At 32.6% G+C, this 20,039-nt stretch overlaps 1 protein-coding gene and 1 long non-coding RNA gene across 4 annotated transcripts in view; one reads left to right on the forward strand and one right to left on the reverse strand.

The window, feature by feature from the left end:
- The window catches only part of LOC109540307 (adenylate cyclase type 6), a 232,004-nt gene that overhangs the window by 87,374 nt on the left and 124,591 nt on the right, over positions 1-20,039 (forward strand). The window lies entirely within an intron of this gene.
- LOC125503896 overlaps positions 1-20,039 on the reverse strand; it is a 309,807-nt gene that overhangs the window by 86,355 nt on the left and 203,413 nt on the right. For both annotated transcript variants that reach the window (XR_007281146.1, XR_007281145.1), the window contains exon 4: positions 17,539-17,626. This is a non-coding gene — a long non-coding RNA (uncharacterized LOC125503896). The remainder of the gene's footprint in view (positions 1-17,538; positions 17,627-20,039) is intronic.

The following is a 20,039-nucleotide window of genomic DNA, read 5'->3' on the forward strand; positions in this document are numbered from 1 at the left end:
AGAAACTGATGATGGTGGAAAACACCGAAACGTATTTTAATTGATAAATAGACAATAAATGACTGAAGCCCAGGAATTTATTTTGATTTGGAATTGAAACACAGTCAGGAAAGTATGTACAATTTTTATTATTATTTTTAATTTTCAAAAAAAATGAATTCGCCTCAACAATATAGAACTTATCTATAAATATACGCTTCTTTTACTGCAAAATATTTTGCAATTTAGGGCTAATCCAATCTTACTCTGACTAATTTTCCGCTCTCAGATTAAGGCAAGCATGAGTTGTTTCTCATCGGAATTTTTGCAGGTTTGGCAATTTATCAGACACTTCGTAAATTCCCCTATTACCGAAGTATTAATGCAAATGTGCATTTGATTTATTTGATAGCAAAATCAATATACCAGGGAATATATTTTAATATGAAGAAAAAATATTCCAGCTTTTTTTCTGTTCGAAGTAGCGATGGTCACGATCTAGTCTTGATCTCTTTCTTCTTAGTGCAATTGAGAGATTTACCGTGCTGCTCACACAATTTTACTTCTCACGTCTAAAGAAATTTAACGACAACTAAGCCATTTTACATGTTTTATCAATCAATATTTAGTTTATATAAACATTAATCATGAATTTTTAAACATGAATTGTTTGGAAAATCGGCCCGCGATGTTTAGAACTTGACCGAACACAATTGTATGTTTGTTTGTAAATTGACCCGCAAATAAACGTGTGTTTAAATCAACTTCAAGCAAACAGTAAAAAATGCAATTCTCAGCTGTATTTGAATATTCTTCAGTTTAAGAATGCAATTAGCTCAATCGTTTAAGCCGTTCGGGTGTAAAAGATGACAAATAATAAGTGTATTTTGAGTCAAAAATTCTCTTTTTTGGATGACTCACATATCCCGGACCTTCCTCAGGTAATAAAACCGAAGTAAAGTAAATTCCCTTTCGCGCATACATTATTTACAGCTACAGCGCTAATTCCCAGAAAGGTTAAGATCAAAAGGGAACGGAAGGGTCAAATCCTAAAATTAACCCGCTTCTATTATATCGTAAATAGCTTTTAGTAGAATTTAAATCTAAGTATTAATGCACTTAATTGGAGAGGTATTTTGATGCTAATTTCTACACTCAAACTCTGTAGGAATTTATCCAGCACCCGAATTTTGAAAGCTAATTAATTGATAATGTTCCGAAAAGCTTAATCAACGAGAGCTTTTACAGAACATAATCAAATTGTGTACAATTCGCATACATTAAATATTTTGTTGGTAAAAGGTTTTAAACTTCGGATATCGTTTACCACGATATATAACAGCGCCTAATGCAATTTTCAAGCTATTGACCCTCGTATCGAATGGGTAAACTTTTGAGCTTGGTCTTCGTCTGCAGAACTTGCAATTTGCAAGATTAACTCTATATAACGCTCGTCTCTTGTCACTTTGAGTCTAATGGATTTGATAGTCCCTTTAATAGAAATTGTGATGCTTTTGAAATCCATTTCCAACGTTCAAACGGCGATCTGATTAAAACGTTGCCGAACGTAGTGAATCTATCTTAGGATTTTCCAAATCTCTTTACTAGTGAAAGTCATAGATACCTATGTAGAGGGTGAAATGCGATTTAGTTATTTGGCTATTTTATTATTTTATACAGTTTTGTTCATTGTTACTACAAAATTACGTACAAAATCTTAATATTTAAATTTATTGAATTATTATTTAAATAATTAATAATAGGTGAGTTTCGATTTTTATTTTCAATTCTGCATTTTGAGTTAAATGAAAATATCTGATGACGGGATATAGGAACAAAGCTTGTTTAATACGACTTTCGTTTGATAAGTGAAGTTGTTTTGTTAGAATTATAAGCAATGCAAAATATACCAAATGAGTTAAAAAAGCTGTTATTTTCAGTTTAACATTCTAATTGGTTAACATTTTAAGGAAACATTTTTCCCAATTTCAAAAAATTTTAGTTTTTCGCGTCGTTCTAGTATAACAAAATTTAACAAATATTCGGAATACATAGAAAAAAATCTATAAATATTTATACAATAACAGGATTTCCAAAATAAAATAAAACTATATATTTTTAATTTTAACTTCCAGACTCTGATAACCACACAAATATTCCGTTTTGAACACGTTCTTTCGCTTAATAGTTCAACTAATTAGCGTCGTATATAGAAGTAAGGCATGTTTTCAAACTCAGTAATCTGCCTTTTTAGAAGACACATTCTACACATTGTATTAAGATCCTTAGCAATTCTGCTCTTAATTAATTTTCGATTTCTTGTTCGTTCTTATTTTATGCCAACTGTGTTTATAGCCTTATTCTATATTTTTATTATATTGTCCCAATTAACAAAACAACGTGTCTGAAATTGAGCGTGAGTGAGCAGCTTAGAAGAAATCTTAAAAAATGATTCTTTTTATTACTTCTTTGATTAAATTAACGTCCTAAATAAAATATTGTTTCCATAGTCCCTATCATCAATTACTAAGCAGTAATTGCCCCGATTAGCTAAACAGATGGTAGCACATTTCTGGAAGCGACAGTTGCCATTATATAAAGTTTAAACGTCTAGGTTATTCCAGGTGCAAACTTGAGACTATGAGCTCGCAATAACGCAATAAGAAATTGTAATTAATCCGAGCAGAAGTTAGCCCGAACGCTTACTGCTGCGAGATTAATTAAAACGTTTTAATTTTACATAGGTAATTAAAAAATATGAATATTGTTGTTAATATTTGTTCAATAGTAAGAATTTTTGCGGTCAGTCTAAACATATCAGAGCAAGTGTGCCCAAAATAAGTCATATTGATAGATCAATATTAATGTTATTAAATAAACAACTTTTTGTTATATATTATGAACGTTACTCTCCAAAATGAGAGCCATTTCGAATTGTAATTAACTCTCGTTTTGCCAGATACAGATGTATTGGAAAAGTAATCGATGCAGACCAACTAGAAAATCAGCTTCCTTGTAATAAAAAGTACACCGTGAATCCCGCGCGTTTTTGATGCAACCAAGACCTATTTAGAGTTTTCACAAATAAGGGAACCTTGTTGGCTGCCAGGTTGCTGTTAAATGTTTTCCAAAAAAAATACATAGAATGGTAGTTTTTTCAAATAGAAGCGTTGTCTAAATTTAAACACGTTTCGCAATGGTTGATCTGTAATGTTTAGCTGTACTATGCTAAATGAGTATTGAACCACTTTTAGTTTCTGTTTGAGAAAATTCACTTCATAAAATTTGGTAAACTTTTCTACCTTAGTCATAATGTTTTCAGAATCATGTTAAAAATTTGCTGATGTACTGAAATGTATTTGCTCATTTTCCAAAAGATCGTAAATATTTGAAATAGACTGAATTTTTACCGAATCTCATAACATTTTAGTTGACTGAATATCAAGTATTTCTGATAGAACTTTTCCGCTCTCGAAATAAAGTCTAATAACCTGGAATTAATGATCGCAAACTTAAAGAAATATTTTAAATCCGAGCATCAACCCTTTTAGTATTTTAAAGCAATTTAGAAAGAAATGTATGAATTGAAAATTCCATTCAATTGATTATATCGCTTTTATTATGTTTGCCTTTTCATCAAACGATCCAAAACTATTGGAATAATTTGGTTTTAGATGTTAACGTCATTCAAACATCCTGAGCTTCCTTGTTAATTGTATTGTTCACCTCTTTATTTATTCGACAGCCACGTGAAAATGAGCCTTGCAAACAGCGAGTTTAATTCATCATAGCGAAGGTTTCCAAACGTTTGATTCACTCAATGTTAAAATACGTAAAGCAGAAACAATAAACATGCTTTTATTAGAAATACCTCTACGTGTTGGAAAATGCTTTTGAATAGATTGTGTAATCAACCAAATAGTATCACATCCTTATAACTTAGGCGTGAGTTTGACAGTTTTCATTTTTATCAACTTTTTAAATTAAAATTATTAAAATTAAGTAAATGTTGAACAACTCAAAACAGACATTATCAATTTATACCACATTCAAATAATTGATGGCTACGATCAAAGGAATGTACTGCAGCTTGTATGCCCGCCCATTTCTAAATTTCCTTTTCAATTTTGATATTCGTAAACGTAAACTGTTCTCAGATCAATAACTTTATATTTTTTGGCACTGTACCAAACAATGAATCCAGAGCTCCACGTAGCATATTTAGGTGTCATTTTACATATATGTGAATGGGAAATATTACTGCGTTTTTAAAGGAATGCAATAAAACATGGCTTCGCCTTCACAGGCATTTCCTATCAGCCCTTTCGGGCAGGAAATTAAGTGAAACAAAATACTTCCCTATATATGCTTATTTTTCAAACCCTGGAAGGTTTGCTACAGTGCGTTCGAGACAAAAATAACTCATAGAAAAAAAAGTGATATTTTATTTATAATTTAGGACGTACATTTTTGGAAAACGCCTTGATGCTACTTATTTTTCCAAATACTTTAATCATTTTATATACAAAATGTCTCTACAAAGTGATACACCATTGGTTGTCTATACTGGAATAGCCCTGAGCGTCATAGATTTTTTCAGGTTCTTGAACAATCTTTGAGTATCAATACATTTTTAGGTAGATCATTTTGTTTTCATTTCGACATATTCAACTACTACATTCACATAAAAACTAGAAAAACAATTCAGTGAAAGGGGATTTTTTACTTTCACTTTACGTTATAAAATTGTCACTGGTTTACAGATAGTAGTCAGAAAATGTTTTCTCATTATTTCAATTGCTTTTCTTTAGCGAAAAATATTATTTCAATTAATTAAAGTAAACCAGAGTTTGACTTTGTTTCCGTTTTTTGATAAACTGTCTAAATTTATTGATATATTTATATGACAAAAAATACAAATTCAACATTTTGAAACGTTTGAACAAACTTTTTCTTCTGAGCAAATGAAAATGGTTGCAACTGAACTGCTGGAAAACCATTCATCAAGTTAGGCGCAGATTTTCGTGATCTTCAACTTTTCAAGAAACTGCATGTCAATAAATCGTTTGATGAAGGCCTGTTATAACAGACCGTCTTATCGGCTTTTCGTTATTATCAAGCTGTGTGATATAAGATTTAATAATTTCTTTAAACAATGAAAACTGATGTTGCGAAGTGAGTTTATGAAGTGAAGGCTTGTTTATTTACGAATAAACCAACAATTATTTAAGTAATTTAATGAGGAAACCGTCATTTGTCTGAGCGTTTAAATGCATTGCAGCAAAACTTATTATACATTTTTACGCAATTATTTATGAGAGTTCCGCACCCTTTTTGCTGTATTCCTTAACTGTTCCCCGACAATGCCTCTTGAGGAATGGCGCCAACTTTTAGTTACCTTATATATTTAGATTTTATCAGTCACTAAATATAGCATGTGTACGTACTTTCCTTTGTGATTTCTGAAAACAGTGGATTTTCGTGAGAATTTATTGGATCGTCCAAATCACATTTGGTCTTTTGTAATGATAATCACTTTGCTGTTTATTACTATTGTGACTTAGTTGAATTGAGCTGAATAAACTGAGGATCAGATTTGGATAAAACTGGACATTGAAACCGACCCTAATGTAAGCCATAACTGTCTAATAAGAGTATCGGTTTTTTGGTAAATAACGCGTATTATCATTCACATAAAATGGGAAAATTGAAAAAAATGTGACCTAGAAAGCGAACGAGTCCTAGAAATGGTTTTGCCTTCAAAATGTTTTATGTTTCATTGTTGTAATCACTCTCTTCCATTCAAACGCATATTCAAACCAAAAAATTAGCCCAGTTTTTCTGTGGTCCTGAAATACCAGTTATAAACACACATCTGTTTCAATTTGTCAGTGTGTACACACCACTTCCATCCTTTTTTTTTATACATTTAATGTAATTGGAAATAAAATTACATCTAAATACAAAGCGGAGAAAATGGTTGAGCGTAGTTGCTTGGGTTGCTGCTGGTAATAAAAATAAATATGAAAGAAATAGGAATTGAAAATTCCTACAGCAAAGAATTCCCTTCATAACAAGTGGCAAAATTTTCCCAGTAGCTTTTCATCGTGGATGGAACGCTGCCGCTTTAAAACCGCATCTTTTGAAATGTGGTAGCGTTCTCGTCGACTTTGTATGGGCTGTTTAAAGGAAACACACTAAGTGCACAATTACCAGCTATCTTTTGAGCTAAATCGTCAAACGATTCCAGCTGTCACGACAAGGTTAAAATAAAGGGGTCTTTAAATTTTCAGCGACATTAACCTTTGAGACACGCGACAAGGTTTCGTTTTCGACCCGCTAAATGGGGGAGAAATATTTCAAGAAAATGCGCAATTTTCTTGCAACGATCAGGTTAATATTGATGATGAACAGGAACAAAGGTCACGTCCTAATTGTTTGGACTAATTAAATTTTGGTGGGCGTAACTAATTTAGATTTCGTGGCTTTTCGGAATTTAAATATTAATACTTGGTTAATTTTTGATAAGTCCCTAAATTACTCAAATATGAAAATGGTTTTGGTAATTTTGAGACTGCTTGGTTTTAAACCATAACTAAATGAAATACGTATTTAGTTTCGTTTCGAAACAGTTTAGAGATTTACCAGAAAATTTATTATTGATGACTTATAGCGAAGTTATGAAGAAGTATTTGGCCAGTTTGAAAATTGGACTAAAAAATTAATGCATTTAACTTATTTACTGACAAAGCAGAGTTCCAGTTTGGTGCCTAATGATGAAACTCTCTATTATTTAATGTCAGGTAAATTTCTGGTACTTGATGTTTAATAATTCATCGAAACTTGATTTGCTTATGAACACAAAATGAGTACATATCATCATTTTGCTGARATTGCACTTTTTAGCGGAATGTACTAACGTTATTGATAGTTCAGAATTTGTATAATTGTGACAATCMTTTTAAACAAGTGAAGTATCAAAAAAAATATTTTATTTATGTAATTATATTCTGTAATTCCATTAAAATTTCGACCGACGACTTYAGGTAGAAGTTCTCATAATTTCTATCAATGAGAGTGACTAAAGATGTMTCTTAAGAAAGAACAACATAATATGAACCACTCAACTTCCATGCGATAATAGGGATTTCCAATAATTTCCTCAAAAATCCTAATTGACCTGTTGAATCAAACTTTAGCAAGAAAATGTTTCATCAAWTCCAACGACACCGTATTAACTTTGGCCACAGGCACTCTGCCACGCCAGATATCGACGATTTTAGTATCTRGTATTTCAAAAACGTGCAGAGTAAAAAAACTTCCCAGATAAGGAATATCAAATAAAATCTGATGTTTTGCAAACGCACAAATTGTTATTTTGAATTAACYGCGAAATTAAATTGTTACACTGTTAATACTTCAGACTAGCAAATAAGTCACTTCTAATTGAGTTATTCAAGTCCGGTTAGTGATTGTTAAACTAAAAGAATAAAAATGGTTTATACACTACAAGAGGAAATAGAAACGGTCGAGCTATTTTTTTCAAATAATAAAAATGCCTGGCGAACAGTTGAACTATTTAATCAAGGTGGAGAAAATAGAAACGTACAAAGTATGTCTTGGAGCTGGTAGCAAAATTCAGACAAACAGGATCCGCAGCTAATAAATATTAAAAAAAAGCTACAAAAAGACAAGTAATAACCGAAGGTGCAGAGGTTGTGGTTGCGGGGCGTCTCATGATGTATCTGGTATTGGTAGACAAAATATAAAATGACAGAAAAAAGTGATGTTTTGGTTTTAATGAACAACCCACACATACGAAAACAGTTAGACTTGGCTTGAAACTGGAGGCTTTCAGGTTGTCGTGGAAAATATTTTCTTCCAGACGTTTTGCAAGCACTAGTGGCTTCTATCCTCAAAGGTGTTTTATTCGAAAGTTTACACTGGTCAGTGCAGGGTTAGCTTTCGAGCGAAAAACCTCTTAGGAAATTCGTTTAGAGGAGACATTATTTTCTAAAGCGGCCTAAAAGGCCGAACAACTCACCAGATTGAACCTAAACAACGTTTCAGATTGAATTCCCGGACAAAAACAATATACTTTGCGCTAATCACTGAATATTTAAATTTGGATGTCGATCTTATAAGTGATTGTACTATGTATAGTGATACTGAGTTACTTTCTTGAAGATATCTGCGCTTGAAAACTCTCTATTATTTTGCATGTATGCAATATTTTAAAGTTGTTTCCTTATGGTTAACGGAATTCTTCGACGAAACTCGCTTTTTCTTTTGACAGTAAAGCCGTTCTTGAAATGTCATTGGCACTTCATAGAAAGAAGTGAAAAACAATCCCATTGCACGTTGTTTTGTCGATTTTCTTGCTCTAACCCGGGTGGAAACTATTCATATGATTTCAACAAAAAATATGAGTTATGAGTTGTCCAATATTAATGAATTATTCTCGTAAGCTTCTCAGCCAACGAGCACTAAACCAGAATACAAATATCCCTGCTTTGTCTATTTACAATGTCTTTGTGCTTTACCGTTTTATTCTGGACATCATCTAGAATAAAACGGCATTGAAAGCCACCCACAGAAGCACCAATTAATTCGCACACAAGATATAACGCAAAGTGCTCGAGTTTTATCGTCTTACGGCTCTATATTAAATAATTATCTTCGTCTTTTTGACTTACAACACAAAAGTTTGGAGTTAATAAAAGCATGGCATAAGAACGTCCTAATTAATAACGTTTTTAAATTATCAACATCTTTTCTGCACTAATTTACGAGATCTTTCCAAACTCCCATATGTATAAGGTTATACTGGGATACATTAAAGAGTTATTGGACGGCCAATAAGTTCATGCAGTAATATGGTTTGCGCTATTTTGACACATACGCCTGCGCAAATCAGTCTAAAAAATAAGTACTGCAAAATTAAAGTACTGTTCTGTAGTATTTGTGCCGCGATACTGCACGTTTTATTTTCTACCTTAAACTGGCAGTTGACGTTTCTGACGTCTGCTTGCAGGTTATGTCATTATAAACATAACCCTGTTTCACAATCGACTACTTGTTTAAATATGTAAACATTACTTTTAACTAAGTATTAAATATTTTATTACTTGTATACAATTGGTTCAAAATGCCACATTTTTGCAGTGTCGTTAAATGCTGAATGCGTGCTGAACGAGATACGGTTTCTTTTTTTCGATTTTAGCGAGACAGAAGAGAGAAATCATTTGAATGCTTTGTCTAATGAACGTCGAAATATTTGTGTTAAGGCTTTAAAACGAGTGTCTTTAAGTGAAATTTACATGCGAAATGATCGCATTTGTTTAGGACAGACATATAAGATACCCATTATCACATCATCAGTAAATATGACTCATACAACCCAAACATTGTCATTTGGGCGCAACTTAGACTAATTACATTTTAATGACTGCCTTTGGATATAAAGCCAGTTTAGGAGATAAGAAGTACTTTTCCCGAACCTTTTAGTCTTAGGAAGTACTTTGAATTCCCAGTAGTACATTTCCACATTTATTCAGTCAGTATATACTTTTCAATGGGAAGAACGGAATGCATGAACTACCGAGAAAAACCATGCTCTATTAATTATAGCAAAAGTATGGTTTCCTGGATTTCATTGCAGATCAATTCGTAGCTGTTTCTATTCAACAGGTTCAACTTGATCCTTTTCACATCCGATAATATCTTCACTTTTTTGTGATTTTCTTGTGGTAAGCGCGGGTGAAAACTAATTGTCGCCTCAAGAAAAATATGGGAATTTTTCTCGCCAAAATATAATTATCCCTGCTCTGTCTCATATTAATTTCTTTGTTCCTCGCCGCTTTATACTGACCATCTTCTACAATAAAGTTGCAATAAAAGCCCCACGCGGGAGCAGCAATTAATTGACACACGAGATATAACGACCGGTGCTCAAGTTTTATTGTGTTATGACTAAGAATTAACTAATTATTTTATCTCGGCATACCTAAAAAACCCAGTAAAATGTGCATGTGAAGAGGTTATTTCAACTTCTATATTTTAATTTTCTTAAACAACAATTTTTTTAAAACAGTTTACTATTAATGAAAGGACGATATAAGTATGTTCTAAGTATTCTTTCCTCGTTAGCAACCACTATAAAAATATTTGCGTTATGCGTTTCTAAAACGTCAAAAACTTTTCTACACCTTAAGTTAAGTGGTCTTTCCAAACTCCCATTTATTGTTGTGGACGACAACTGACGGAAATTTAACTTTAGACATGCTGTATCTCGTAAAAGGCGAACTTGTGGACATATTCATATGAACTTTTTGTCCGATTTTTGCCCATAAAGGTTTGGTATGAATTTATTTGCTTATTTCTGTCGTCTGTCCAAACCAGTACAGTTACTGAAAATAGCATTATACAAATAGCATACGGTCGTCTATGCCAAAATTGGCAAATGTCTATCCACATCTATTCAAAATCCGGAGAAAGGCCACGAAATATTCGCTGTGGGCCAGTGAAACCCAATCGGAAATTGCCGTAATAGATTCTTTGACCAGCGGAGATTGGAAGAGGCAAATTGTCGGAAAAAATAAATTGAGTTCATGAATATGGATGTTAGAGATTGATTATCCTAATATAGACGACCGCTTCCGAAAATATGATTTAATGTGGGGAACTGGTTCAGCTGGTTTAGAGAGTTTCCACAGAAGGAAATATGTTGCAATTGGAAGAGAAATTGCGGGACTTCTTTTGAATTTTCGACAAATATCCTTCATTGATTTTGTGTGAAACTTTGTGGCAAAGAAACTCACAATAAAGCTAAAGTTCCATTTAGTTGCAACACCCGATCATATGCAAATTTCATTGCAAATGTGGCGAAGTTATTTAATTGAATTACGGTTAACTAGGTATTTGTTTCAAGTAACTTTTTGGGCAACCTCTGCAAGCGACAGCCGTTTAGCAGCTTTCGTGAAATTCTGAGCTTCCTCAAAATTTCCACGATTTGTTATTTAACCAGTTGGTCAAGGTTAGCTTTATGTTTTCAGGTCCTATTACTGGAACATCTAAATTAAAAAGTATTTTCCATGTTTTCCAATTTGTCCCTATTTCTATTTAACGTGTTTAACTTCTTCTATTTTTAAAAAGCGTTTTTGCGATTTTCTTCTTCTGAACCCGGGTTGAAACTCTTTATATACTTTCAGCACAAAATATAGGTTTTCCAGTATTAAGGGATCATTCCCGTAGCTTCTCAGGCGACGACTTCTTAAAACCATAGCAGGATACAATTATCCCTGCTTTGTCTATTTACAATGTTTTTGTGCCTTGCCGTTTTATACTGACCATCTTCTACAATAAAATGGCATTAAAAGCCCCCCAGCAGAAGCACGAATTAAGACGTTGATCAAATTTTATCGTGTTATAATCATACACGTGTGTCCCTGAAATGACTGTATAACGCCTAAGAAGGCAAACTTGGGTATTTCCAATGGTGCTTCATTTTGCCGTGATAAAGTTCTCAAATTAATACAGACTTTTTCAAATAGTTTGTACACGTCTATATCGATTTTCAATAATTTTAGATTCTACAGTTACCACATAAATTGACCTGTTTCGGCGTAAGCGTTATATTTGTTAATGCGACGACAAATTAGAAATGATGCTTGATGCGTTAATAAATGTTTATATGTTTGTTACCACCTGTACAAATTATTTTTTTCTGCTAACAGCTGATTTTCTTTTTAAAGTTTTTGGCCTCTTAATAATTCTAGGTAAACTTTTCGTCAGACATAGAGTTTGTGTACCAAAAAATTATTTTCAATACCTTGCGAATCATCATTATTGTGCAAAAAATTGTACAAATTCAATTTTGTTTGCAAACGGATTGTATTGTTCGTTAGAAACAATACTTGACTAACTTAAACAAATTATTTCATAGATTTGGCAAACCGATAGTTTTAACTGTTATTAATGCTGAGTGAAATTGATCCGGAGTTTACCGTTAACATAGGATTGTTCGTTTCTCTAAAATGGAACATTATTCTATCGCTGAGAAAGGTGGCAATCTTCTAGTATATAGATTATGTCAAAGAACAAATATTCAGACTGAAAAATTCCGTTCAGAAGAACCTTCATTTAGGTGAAAATTTTAAGAAATTGCAAAATACTTTGTGTCTTAACCAAAAGGTATTAATGGTGTGAGACATAAAATCTCAGTTTTTGTGTGTTTCGTGTGTCTAGTTTTTGTACTGGAGCATAAATAATAAGCAGAGCTTAGAAACTGTAAGTGTAAAATACTAGGGCCCACTTTTTTGTATATTCCGTATATTTCCTACGTTTAGTGTACTATAGTTTTTCGAATTTTCTCGCTTTTGTCCATTTAACCAACGATATAAAGAAATATTATTGTATTTATGATTTTGATTTCTGAAATTTTATCCAAAGCATTCCCCTTCATCACGCTGAATTATAGAGGTATTAATGGGATGCAGTTAAATTGGTTAAAGTTGAAATATCAGCTTAAATCGACGGTGTAAGTATCGTTTTGCAATTTTTGGAAACATATTTTCAATTAATGGGTTGACGATTTTCATTGGGAATTTTGAATGATTCTTATAAACAATTTTTTTACATCTAGAGTTATTGACCAAACGGAGGTAAAAAATTAATATTTTTATAAATTCAATAAATTTTACCATGATATACCTGTATAACACAAAAACGAACAACAGAAACCTTATACAGGGTGATTCAAAATTCGCATCATTCATTTTAAGCGGTGATAGAGGCTTACTTGAAGAGTACGAGAAAAATATTTAACAAACATTTTCCAAAATTTCTAGAAGATATTAACAGTTGAAAATTGGATTTTAACTTGGTTATTAAGTATTATCTTGGAAAGGTCCTATATTTGAGAGGTAGCTTATTGAAATACCTAAGCATTTGAGAAGAAAAATTACCATATTTACTCAAATTACGAAAAATTTTCAAATTCAAAAAGTACTCTTGTACAATTTTTTTTTATGGAAAGTTAAAGCGGCAATGATGTCTTTGTCATTAACAGATAGTTACAGGTTACAGTACATTTTTAATTTTCCATAATTTTGGTACAGTGGCTTAAGCAACGCGCATAATTCGTAATATTTGATAAAATATTTACATTCCAATTATTTTACTTTGTAGAAAATGTGTATGTTCTTTGCACCGTACCTATTAGGTTTTTCTGTCCTAAGATTTCACAATCTGCATATATGCAAAATGTTTCGATCACAGATCACACGAGATTCTACAAAAAAATTTAGATTTTAATTTGAGTTGTTTTATTAATTCAGTAATAGTAAATGTTCATGAAGTAGGTTGTTAAGTTTACAGTCCTAGAAAGTGATTGTAAAGAACACGGTTCGAAGTATCTTTTTGATTTAAATGAATCAAAAACTGAAATTTTGTGCATATAAGCCATGATCATAAAGAGGCACTTTTAATGTATTCTTACTTTACTTAAGTACTTCTCATATTTGTAGTTCTCTATTCCTTGATTTACCAGGTGTTTAACTATTGCATCTTCATGATCATATCTTTTGTTCGAAAAGTTTTTGCTTTTGGTGCTCACCGAATTTGTAATGTCTGCATAGATGTGCCAAATCTCACACAGTCGATGATTGATGTGATTCCTAGAATAGTTTCTAAGAATTTTACGTTTTTCGAATTTGAATTCGAATTCAACGAAAGGATCGACAAAGCCTCAAAGCAAAAAAATGGAAAGGGCTTTTTCCAACAACGCGATGTTGAATCAAAGGCTTGAACGCGATATGAAATATTGATTTAAATATCCATTATTTGCAGTGAAGATGAAAGGAATCTCGTTTCGTTGTCTACATGTATGGGTTGCCGTTTTGTAAATATCACCAACGAATTCGCACCGACAACAAAAGTGATTTGAAAAGAGTACGGTTTCGGAGTTTTTATTTTGTACTGTCACAGAAGCTTTTAGCTTTTAATGAATTGTCCAATCCAGTAAGCGCTTCTAGATTCAAATTAAACCGTTATGATGAATACAATGTTGCTGTCAAGTTAATTCAAACTTCACTGTTGTGAGATTGATTAAAACTGTATAAAACGTGCTTTGTCGAGCATACTTTCAAATAAAGCCCGTTTTTCGTTTAAACGAGCAGGCAATTCGATATTTACCATGCATAGAACAATAATAAAGCGTCTATCTACTGACAGAAAATAGAAACAAATACCATTTATGAACCAACAACCAACGTAAACTATACAGGGTGGAAATTTGGCAATTTTCTTAATGGCTCCTACCTGCATCATTCCATTGAATGAGCAAAGCTAACGTGTCTCTACGAATCTCTAAAAGCTCCGCTTTTCATATTTCTATTTAGGAATAGAGTTTAAATTATCGCCTCTAAATCTTCCTTAGTTTGTGCCCGTTTGAGGATATATTAATGCAAATGAGCGTATACAGGATGTCGCAATAAGGATGGTAATCGGCTGTATCTTGGAAAGTACGTGTTGTAGAGTGATCGGGAAAAAAAATTGATAACAAACATGAGGAAAAGAATTGCTGGAAATTATTTTTAAATTTATCAGATGACCACTAGATGGCGTAATTGCGAACGGTACTTTAAAAAGTCGATTTTATACAGAAATTGTCCCTATAAGGGAAATATTTAGTAGTTTAGTCCAGTAAAAGATTTTAAAAAATCGTACTACTTTCCTTATGAACCTTTTATCTAACTTGCCAAATAAAGCGTGGGAGAGTCAAACCGCTTAATTCAAAGAAACCTGTAACTCCAAAACGGCTTGACCGATTTCAAAGTTTTTACTATCAATTGAAAGAATAATAAAACCTCTACAATATGTGATATAACAACAATCTTACTCATTTTCTAAAAATCCGCTGTTCGAAAAAAATCCTTGTTTTAATTTTTCACAAAAATTTGAAATAATGTTATCAAATTATTTTACACGCATTCGAAAGCAAAGGAAAAATGAACCAAACCGCAAAAACCGCATATCAAAATAGTTTCTGGAACCGATTTAATACYTGAAAATAATAAGGGTTGCCTAATYCAAATAATTAAAAAGTARGAATTKTCTCTATAAGTGAAACATCTAGTAAGTTTGAAAATAGTGGGGAAAATAAACCAGCAACAAAATGAAACAACATTTTTTCTTCCAAAGCCTACTTTAATTATTTGAATTAGGCAACCTTTATTATTTTCAAGTATTAAATCGATTCCAGAAATTATTTTAAGATGCTGTTTTTGCCGTTTAGCTCATTTTTTTCTGAGCTTGAAATTTTTGGRAAAAATTCATACAGAGAATTTTTTTCGATCACCGGATTTTTCGAAAATGATTAACGTTGCTTTTATATCACATATTGTAGAGTTTTTATTGCTCTTTCAATTGATAGTAAAAACTTTGAAATCGGCCAAGCCGTTGCAGAGTCACAGGTTTCTTTGGATTAAGCGGTTTGACTCTCCCCCCACACTCTATTTGACAAGTTAGGAAAAAAGTTCATAAAGAATCCCAGTATACAGGTATACATCCGTCCCAGGTATACATTCGGCGCATCCTTTTCACTTTTATAGTAAAAATTTCCCAACTTTTTTCCTCAAATTTTGATCTGAATCCTAAATAGCTTCAGCAGYTCGCTCATTATTCGGTTTAGAGCTAAAGTGAATACCRGCGTTTTTGTGGCGCTTGAGCKCCTCTAACTAGTGGCGGGMTCCGAATTTCCCTATTGTTCTTAGTTGTTGAGATATTAGTAATTTTTGAAGAACCGCTTTTTCGGAATTTTTGCCACAACTTTTCACGTGGCTGGCTGTAAAAGCTTACCACTAGATAGTACTAAGATAAGTATGTTACCCAGGAACCCCCGAGCATTTTACCAAGAATGTCATTTTTCGCTCAGAGGCTTCGTTTAGAAAGAAAAAATTAAAAACTGCTATTCGACGAAAATCTTGACTATTTGAAAAGATATGTTTCGCAACTAAAAATTCAAAATGGTTTTTTTTGGAAAATACTTCTGCCGATTTTGATTGTTTAAAACTGCAATGAAAGTCAGGCGAAAATTTGCACAATCTTCAGTCGGGCAATAAATGACCAGATTTCGAAAAATTCGTCAAATTTCCGTCGGAAGTCTAAAAAGTTCCAGTGGCGGGTTTATTAGACAATTTACAGGAAAAGTGAATACGAGCAGTGGTTTTGGATATTCTTATGTGCGATTTTTGAAAAAGAAAAAACGTTTTTAACATTTACTCGAAAACATATCATCGTAGTGTTTTGGAAAAATGACCAATAGATACCTTTAGGAATAGCGAATGTTTCATGAAGGGCAACTATTTTGTCCAGAGGCTCCATTCGGAGGGAACAAAATAAAAACTTAAAATCGACAAAAATCCTGACGGTTTTGTTCAGATAAATTTCCCAATCATATACAAATTTTAAATTTTCTTTTTGGAAAAAATTGCCGCCGATTTTTATTGTTCCACGCTCTGCAAGGAAAGCCAAGTGAAAATTTGCCAAAGATTCGGCCGATCAAGAAATGGACTTTGTTGAAATGTTCCCGAAATTTGGCCGTTATACTAAGAAACTGCAGTGGGCGGGTTTACGACACAGTGTAGAGGAAAACTGAGTACCAACTTTCTCATGCAGTTTGGTTGCCTCGATCCAGGGGAGTTGGCAGAAGTTGGCCATCGTCTTTAGTTTTGTAGATATTAGCGATTTCTGATAAATGCTTTTTGACATTTACTCGAAAACCATCCATTGCGGGGTTTTGGAAAAATTACCACAATATATTTTGCTTAGAGAAATCATTGAGAACGAAAAAATTCAAAACTCGCAGAAAATCCCGATTCAAAGACAAAAGTGACAACTTTTGCATTTTAGACTCCTATTTTTGATAGAGCTAATGTTTGTGAATTCCTCCTACCGTGAATACATAATTTCCAGCTTGTTATGCAGCTGATGTTGTTAATCTCTTATAGAAAAAGGTAAAATTGCAAACCATGCACTTACTGTATTACTGCTTTGGTTGTTTAATATTTTAATATGTGTTTTATTTCTTAATAATAAAATTAAAAATACTTATTGCTGTAAAGTTCAATTGTTAAAGTTTGCGAATCAGTTACTCGCTTGGATTAACTACCATCTCTCAGCCCTCTCAGTCAAGTCCGACTTACTAGAATTAGAATAATTAGGTAAAATAAAACTCTGGAATCATCATAATTCTAATTAATTTTCGTGCATTTTGTATGTATACCACTTAAACCTACAATGCGAACGTACGGGACCGCCTCGACATGAAAATATATGTGTATTATCTTTGAATAATGCAATTCCTGTTTGGGTAGCCACACAAAAGCATTATTCGTTAATATTGAAGGAGTCCTAAATGGCTTTACACGCGTTTGGGACAAAGGTCTAATCCAACACAATTTTGTTTTAGGATCAAACACTTTAGAGTTAATCAGAGTTTATATTCGCCTTATGCAAATGACCCACTGGTGTTTCGGTACACAATTTAGATATACATACCTTATCCTGGAAATATCACCTGACTCGCAATTCCAGGATAGTTCCATTATTCAAAATGCCCCAAATATTCCATACCAGGATCAAGTATCTGCAACAAAAACAAAAAGCCATTTATGACGTAAATCCGAACAGGCAACAATAAAAAATTACACGCGCCGCCAACCTTCAGTCCCTTCATTCAGAAGCTAAGCCAGCTAAATATAAAGTGATTTTCTGAAAACAATGAAACCATCAATCGAAAATCCTCTTCCAAACGACAAAAATAACAAGTTATACCGGCAGTTAAATTCGAAATGGAATAATTTAAAGTTAGAAAGTCTTGGTTTGAAACTGAATTTAATGCTGGGATTAAGCAAGGATAATTCGAACTTTGTTGCTGTTCAATAGTCCAAAGTTGTATTATGTCTGCTCGATAAGATTTTATTAAAGTATAGAAATATGTATTTTGATAAATTTAAAAAAATACATTTCATAGTATTGGAATGTGGAACATTTTGGAACATGTTGCAAATCAACTTGTTGATAGCCTTTATTTTGATACTCCAAGCGCCGATGTTTGGGCGGTTAAATGGTAAACCGAATCAAATGCAAACCTTAACGGACAGTTTTTCTTGTCGTATGTTATCCCCAAATCTTATGCCATGCCACTATTGAAATTTGTTTGAAGAACACATTGAGTATCAAAACCTTTGCATTTTTTCCTTTTAAACAAAGCTAGTAGGTTTCGTCCAAAGATATGAAGTTGAAACAAGCAGGCTTAGTTTCAAATATGCTTCATAAAATTGATCTTGGTGATAAATGTAATTCTTGATAATAAATAATACGATATTTACTAATTATCGAAAATTTAGTATATTCAAAGCTAAAGCCTGATTTTAAAATTACTGTTGCAACTGTGAAGGTGATTTTTTAACTGAATTTAACCTATGAATGTGATTTCAATTTGTGGTTGCCGATATAGCAGCGCCATAAGGTGATGGGCAATTGTGCGCCACTTGCAGAAACAATTGACAAACATTTGTATTTCATATTTTTTAATAAATAACCTTATTTACGTATACAAGGAAACATATTTTATATTTAAAGTACAAATGATTTTACGGATACTAAAAAATAACAGCCTCTGCAACTAGCAACTGGCTTCACATTTTGTAACCCTAGGTACTCTAAAAGTTCTAAAAACATTCTGGAAAAAAATAAAATACGAACAAAAGAACTGTTGTTTTACGGAGAACGAATAGCGATTGTAGCTCTTAATTCTTTGTGAACAAGCTATATTTCATTTTAATTTTTGATCTGAAAAAAAGCTTCATTTGAGTGACAATAGGTGTTCATAAATAGTAGCATTTCGATTTTGGTGGCGCTAAGGCAATTTCCATTCGTTAAAATTATCTAAAAAAGAACCTAAAAATATCAAGAAAATCGAGGCTCACGGGAATCTGTAAATGCAAGCTTTCATTAGCAAACAAAATAATTTGATTTGGACTCGTTCTGTCGTTGTCGTCCACATGTGCAAGTGTAGTGGCCACATGTGTAGTGACATAGTGATCACACTACACGCAACTCTTAACGAAAATATAAGTGGCTCTTTAATATCAAAGTTTATTTTTACGTTCGTGATAGATTGTGATTGCGATTTATTAATCGCTGTGAAATCGCAGGAAGTGATTTGTTGATCAACTCTAATTCAAATTGTATATACAATTTTTTGAAAAATTTACGGATTCTGTATCCTCAATATGATATAATTCCAAGGAGGAATATTCCAAGCCTTTTTACATCAAAATTCACAGCTTTCTGGTCGCGGCTTAAGCTTCCATTTCTTGAGATTGCCCCAACGATTTCTTCAATCAAAGGGTAATTTGTATGTGCTCGTTGTCTTGTGCATTTATTGAGAGATAAACATGAAATGTGGATGTTTTTTGTTTTTAATATTGTTATTGAAGAGTTACAATTGCGTCTCGCAACATCGATTTCTTAAAATTCAAGATACTAGCTGAAATACAAACAAACACTTAGCTATCAAACGATTAGTCGTTAACCATTAACATTTTTTTCATGTGCAACGTATACCCAGTATTAATTGCTTCTTTGCTTAAACTTGATTTAATATTTTGTATAATATTTGGTATATGCACTTTTCTGCAATATTCCTTTCTTCCACCTGTCTGACAGCTGTATTATATCATATGTCCTCTTGTTGAAAATTACTTGCAGAATACTTTCAATTAGGAAATATTTTTTTACAAACTTCTTTTTGGGTATTTCGCCTCAAAAAAGACAGAATTTCCTCACGTCTGTTATTACAGATTGATAAATAGTGCTCCCATTTCGCAATAAGAACGAATTATTTATCAAAAAGTAATGAAGAACTATCATCTAGAGGGTATCCTGCGACACAATTACTAGAGAAATTAATTTGAAAAATTACCTTGACGTTTCGATAGCTATTTTCTGCTATCGTTATCAATATTCATTTAGGTTCTTTTGATAACGATAGC

The sequence above is a fragment of the Dendroctonus ponderosae genome, unplaced genomic scaffold (assembly GCF_020466585.1).
Source record: "Dendroctonus ponderosae isolate FM_Combo_2020 unplaced genomic scaffold, Dpon_F_20191213v2 Dpon_F_20191213_3, whole genome shotgun sequence".
NCBI classification, from domain to species: domain Eukaryota; kingdom Metazoa; phylum Arthropoda; class Insecta; order Coleoptera; family Curculionidae; genus Dendroctonus; species Dendroctonus ponderosae.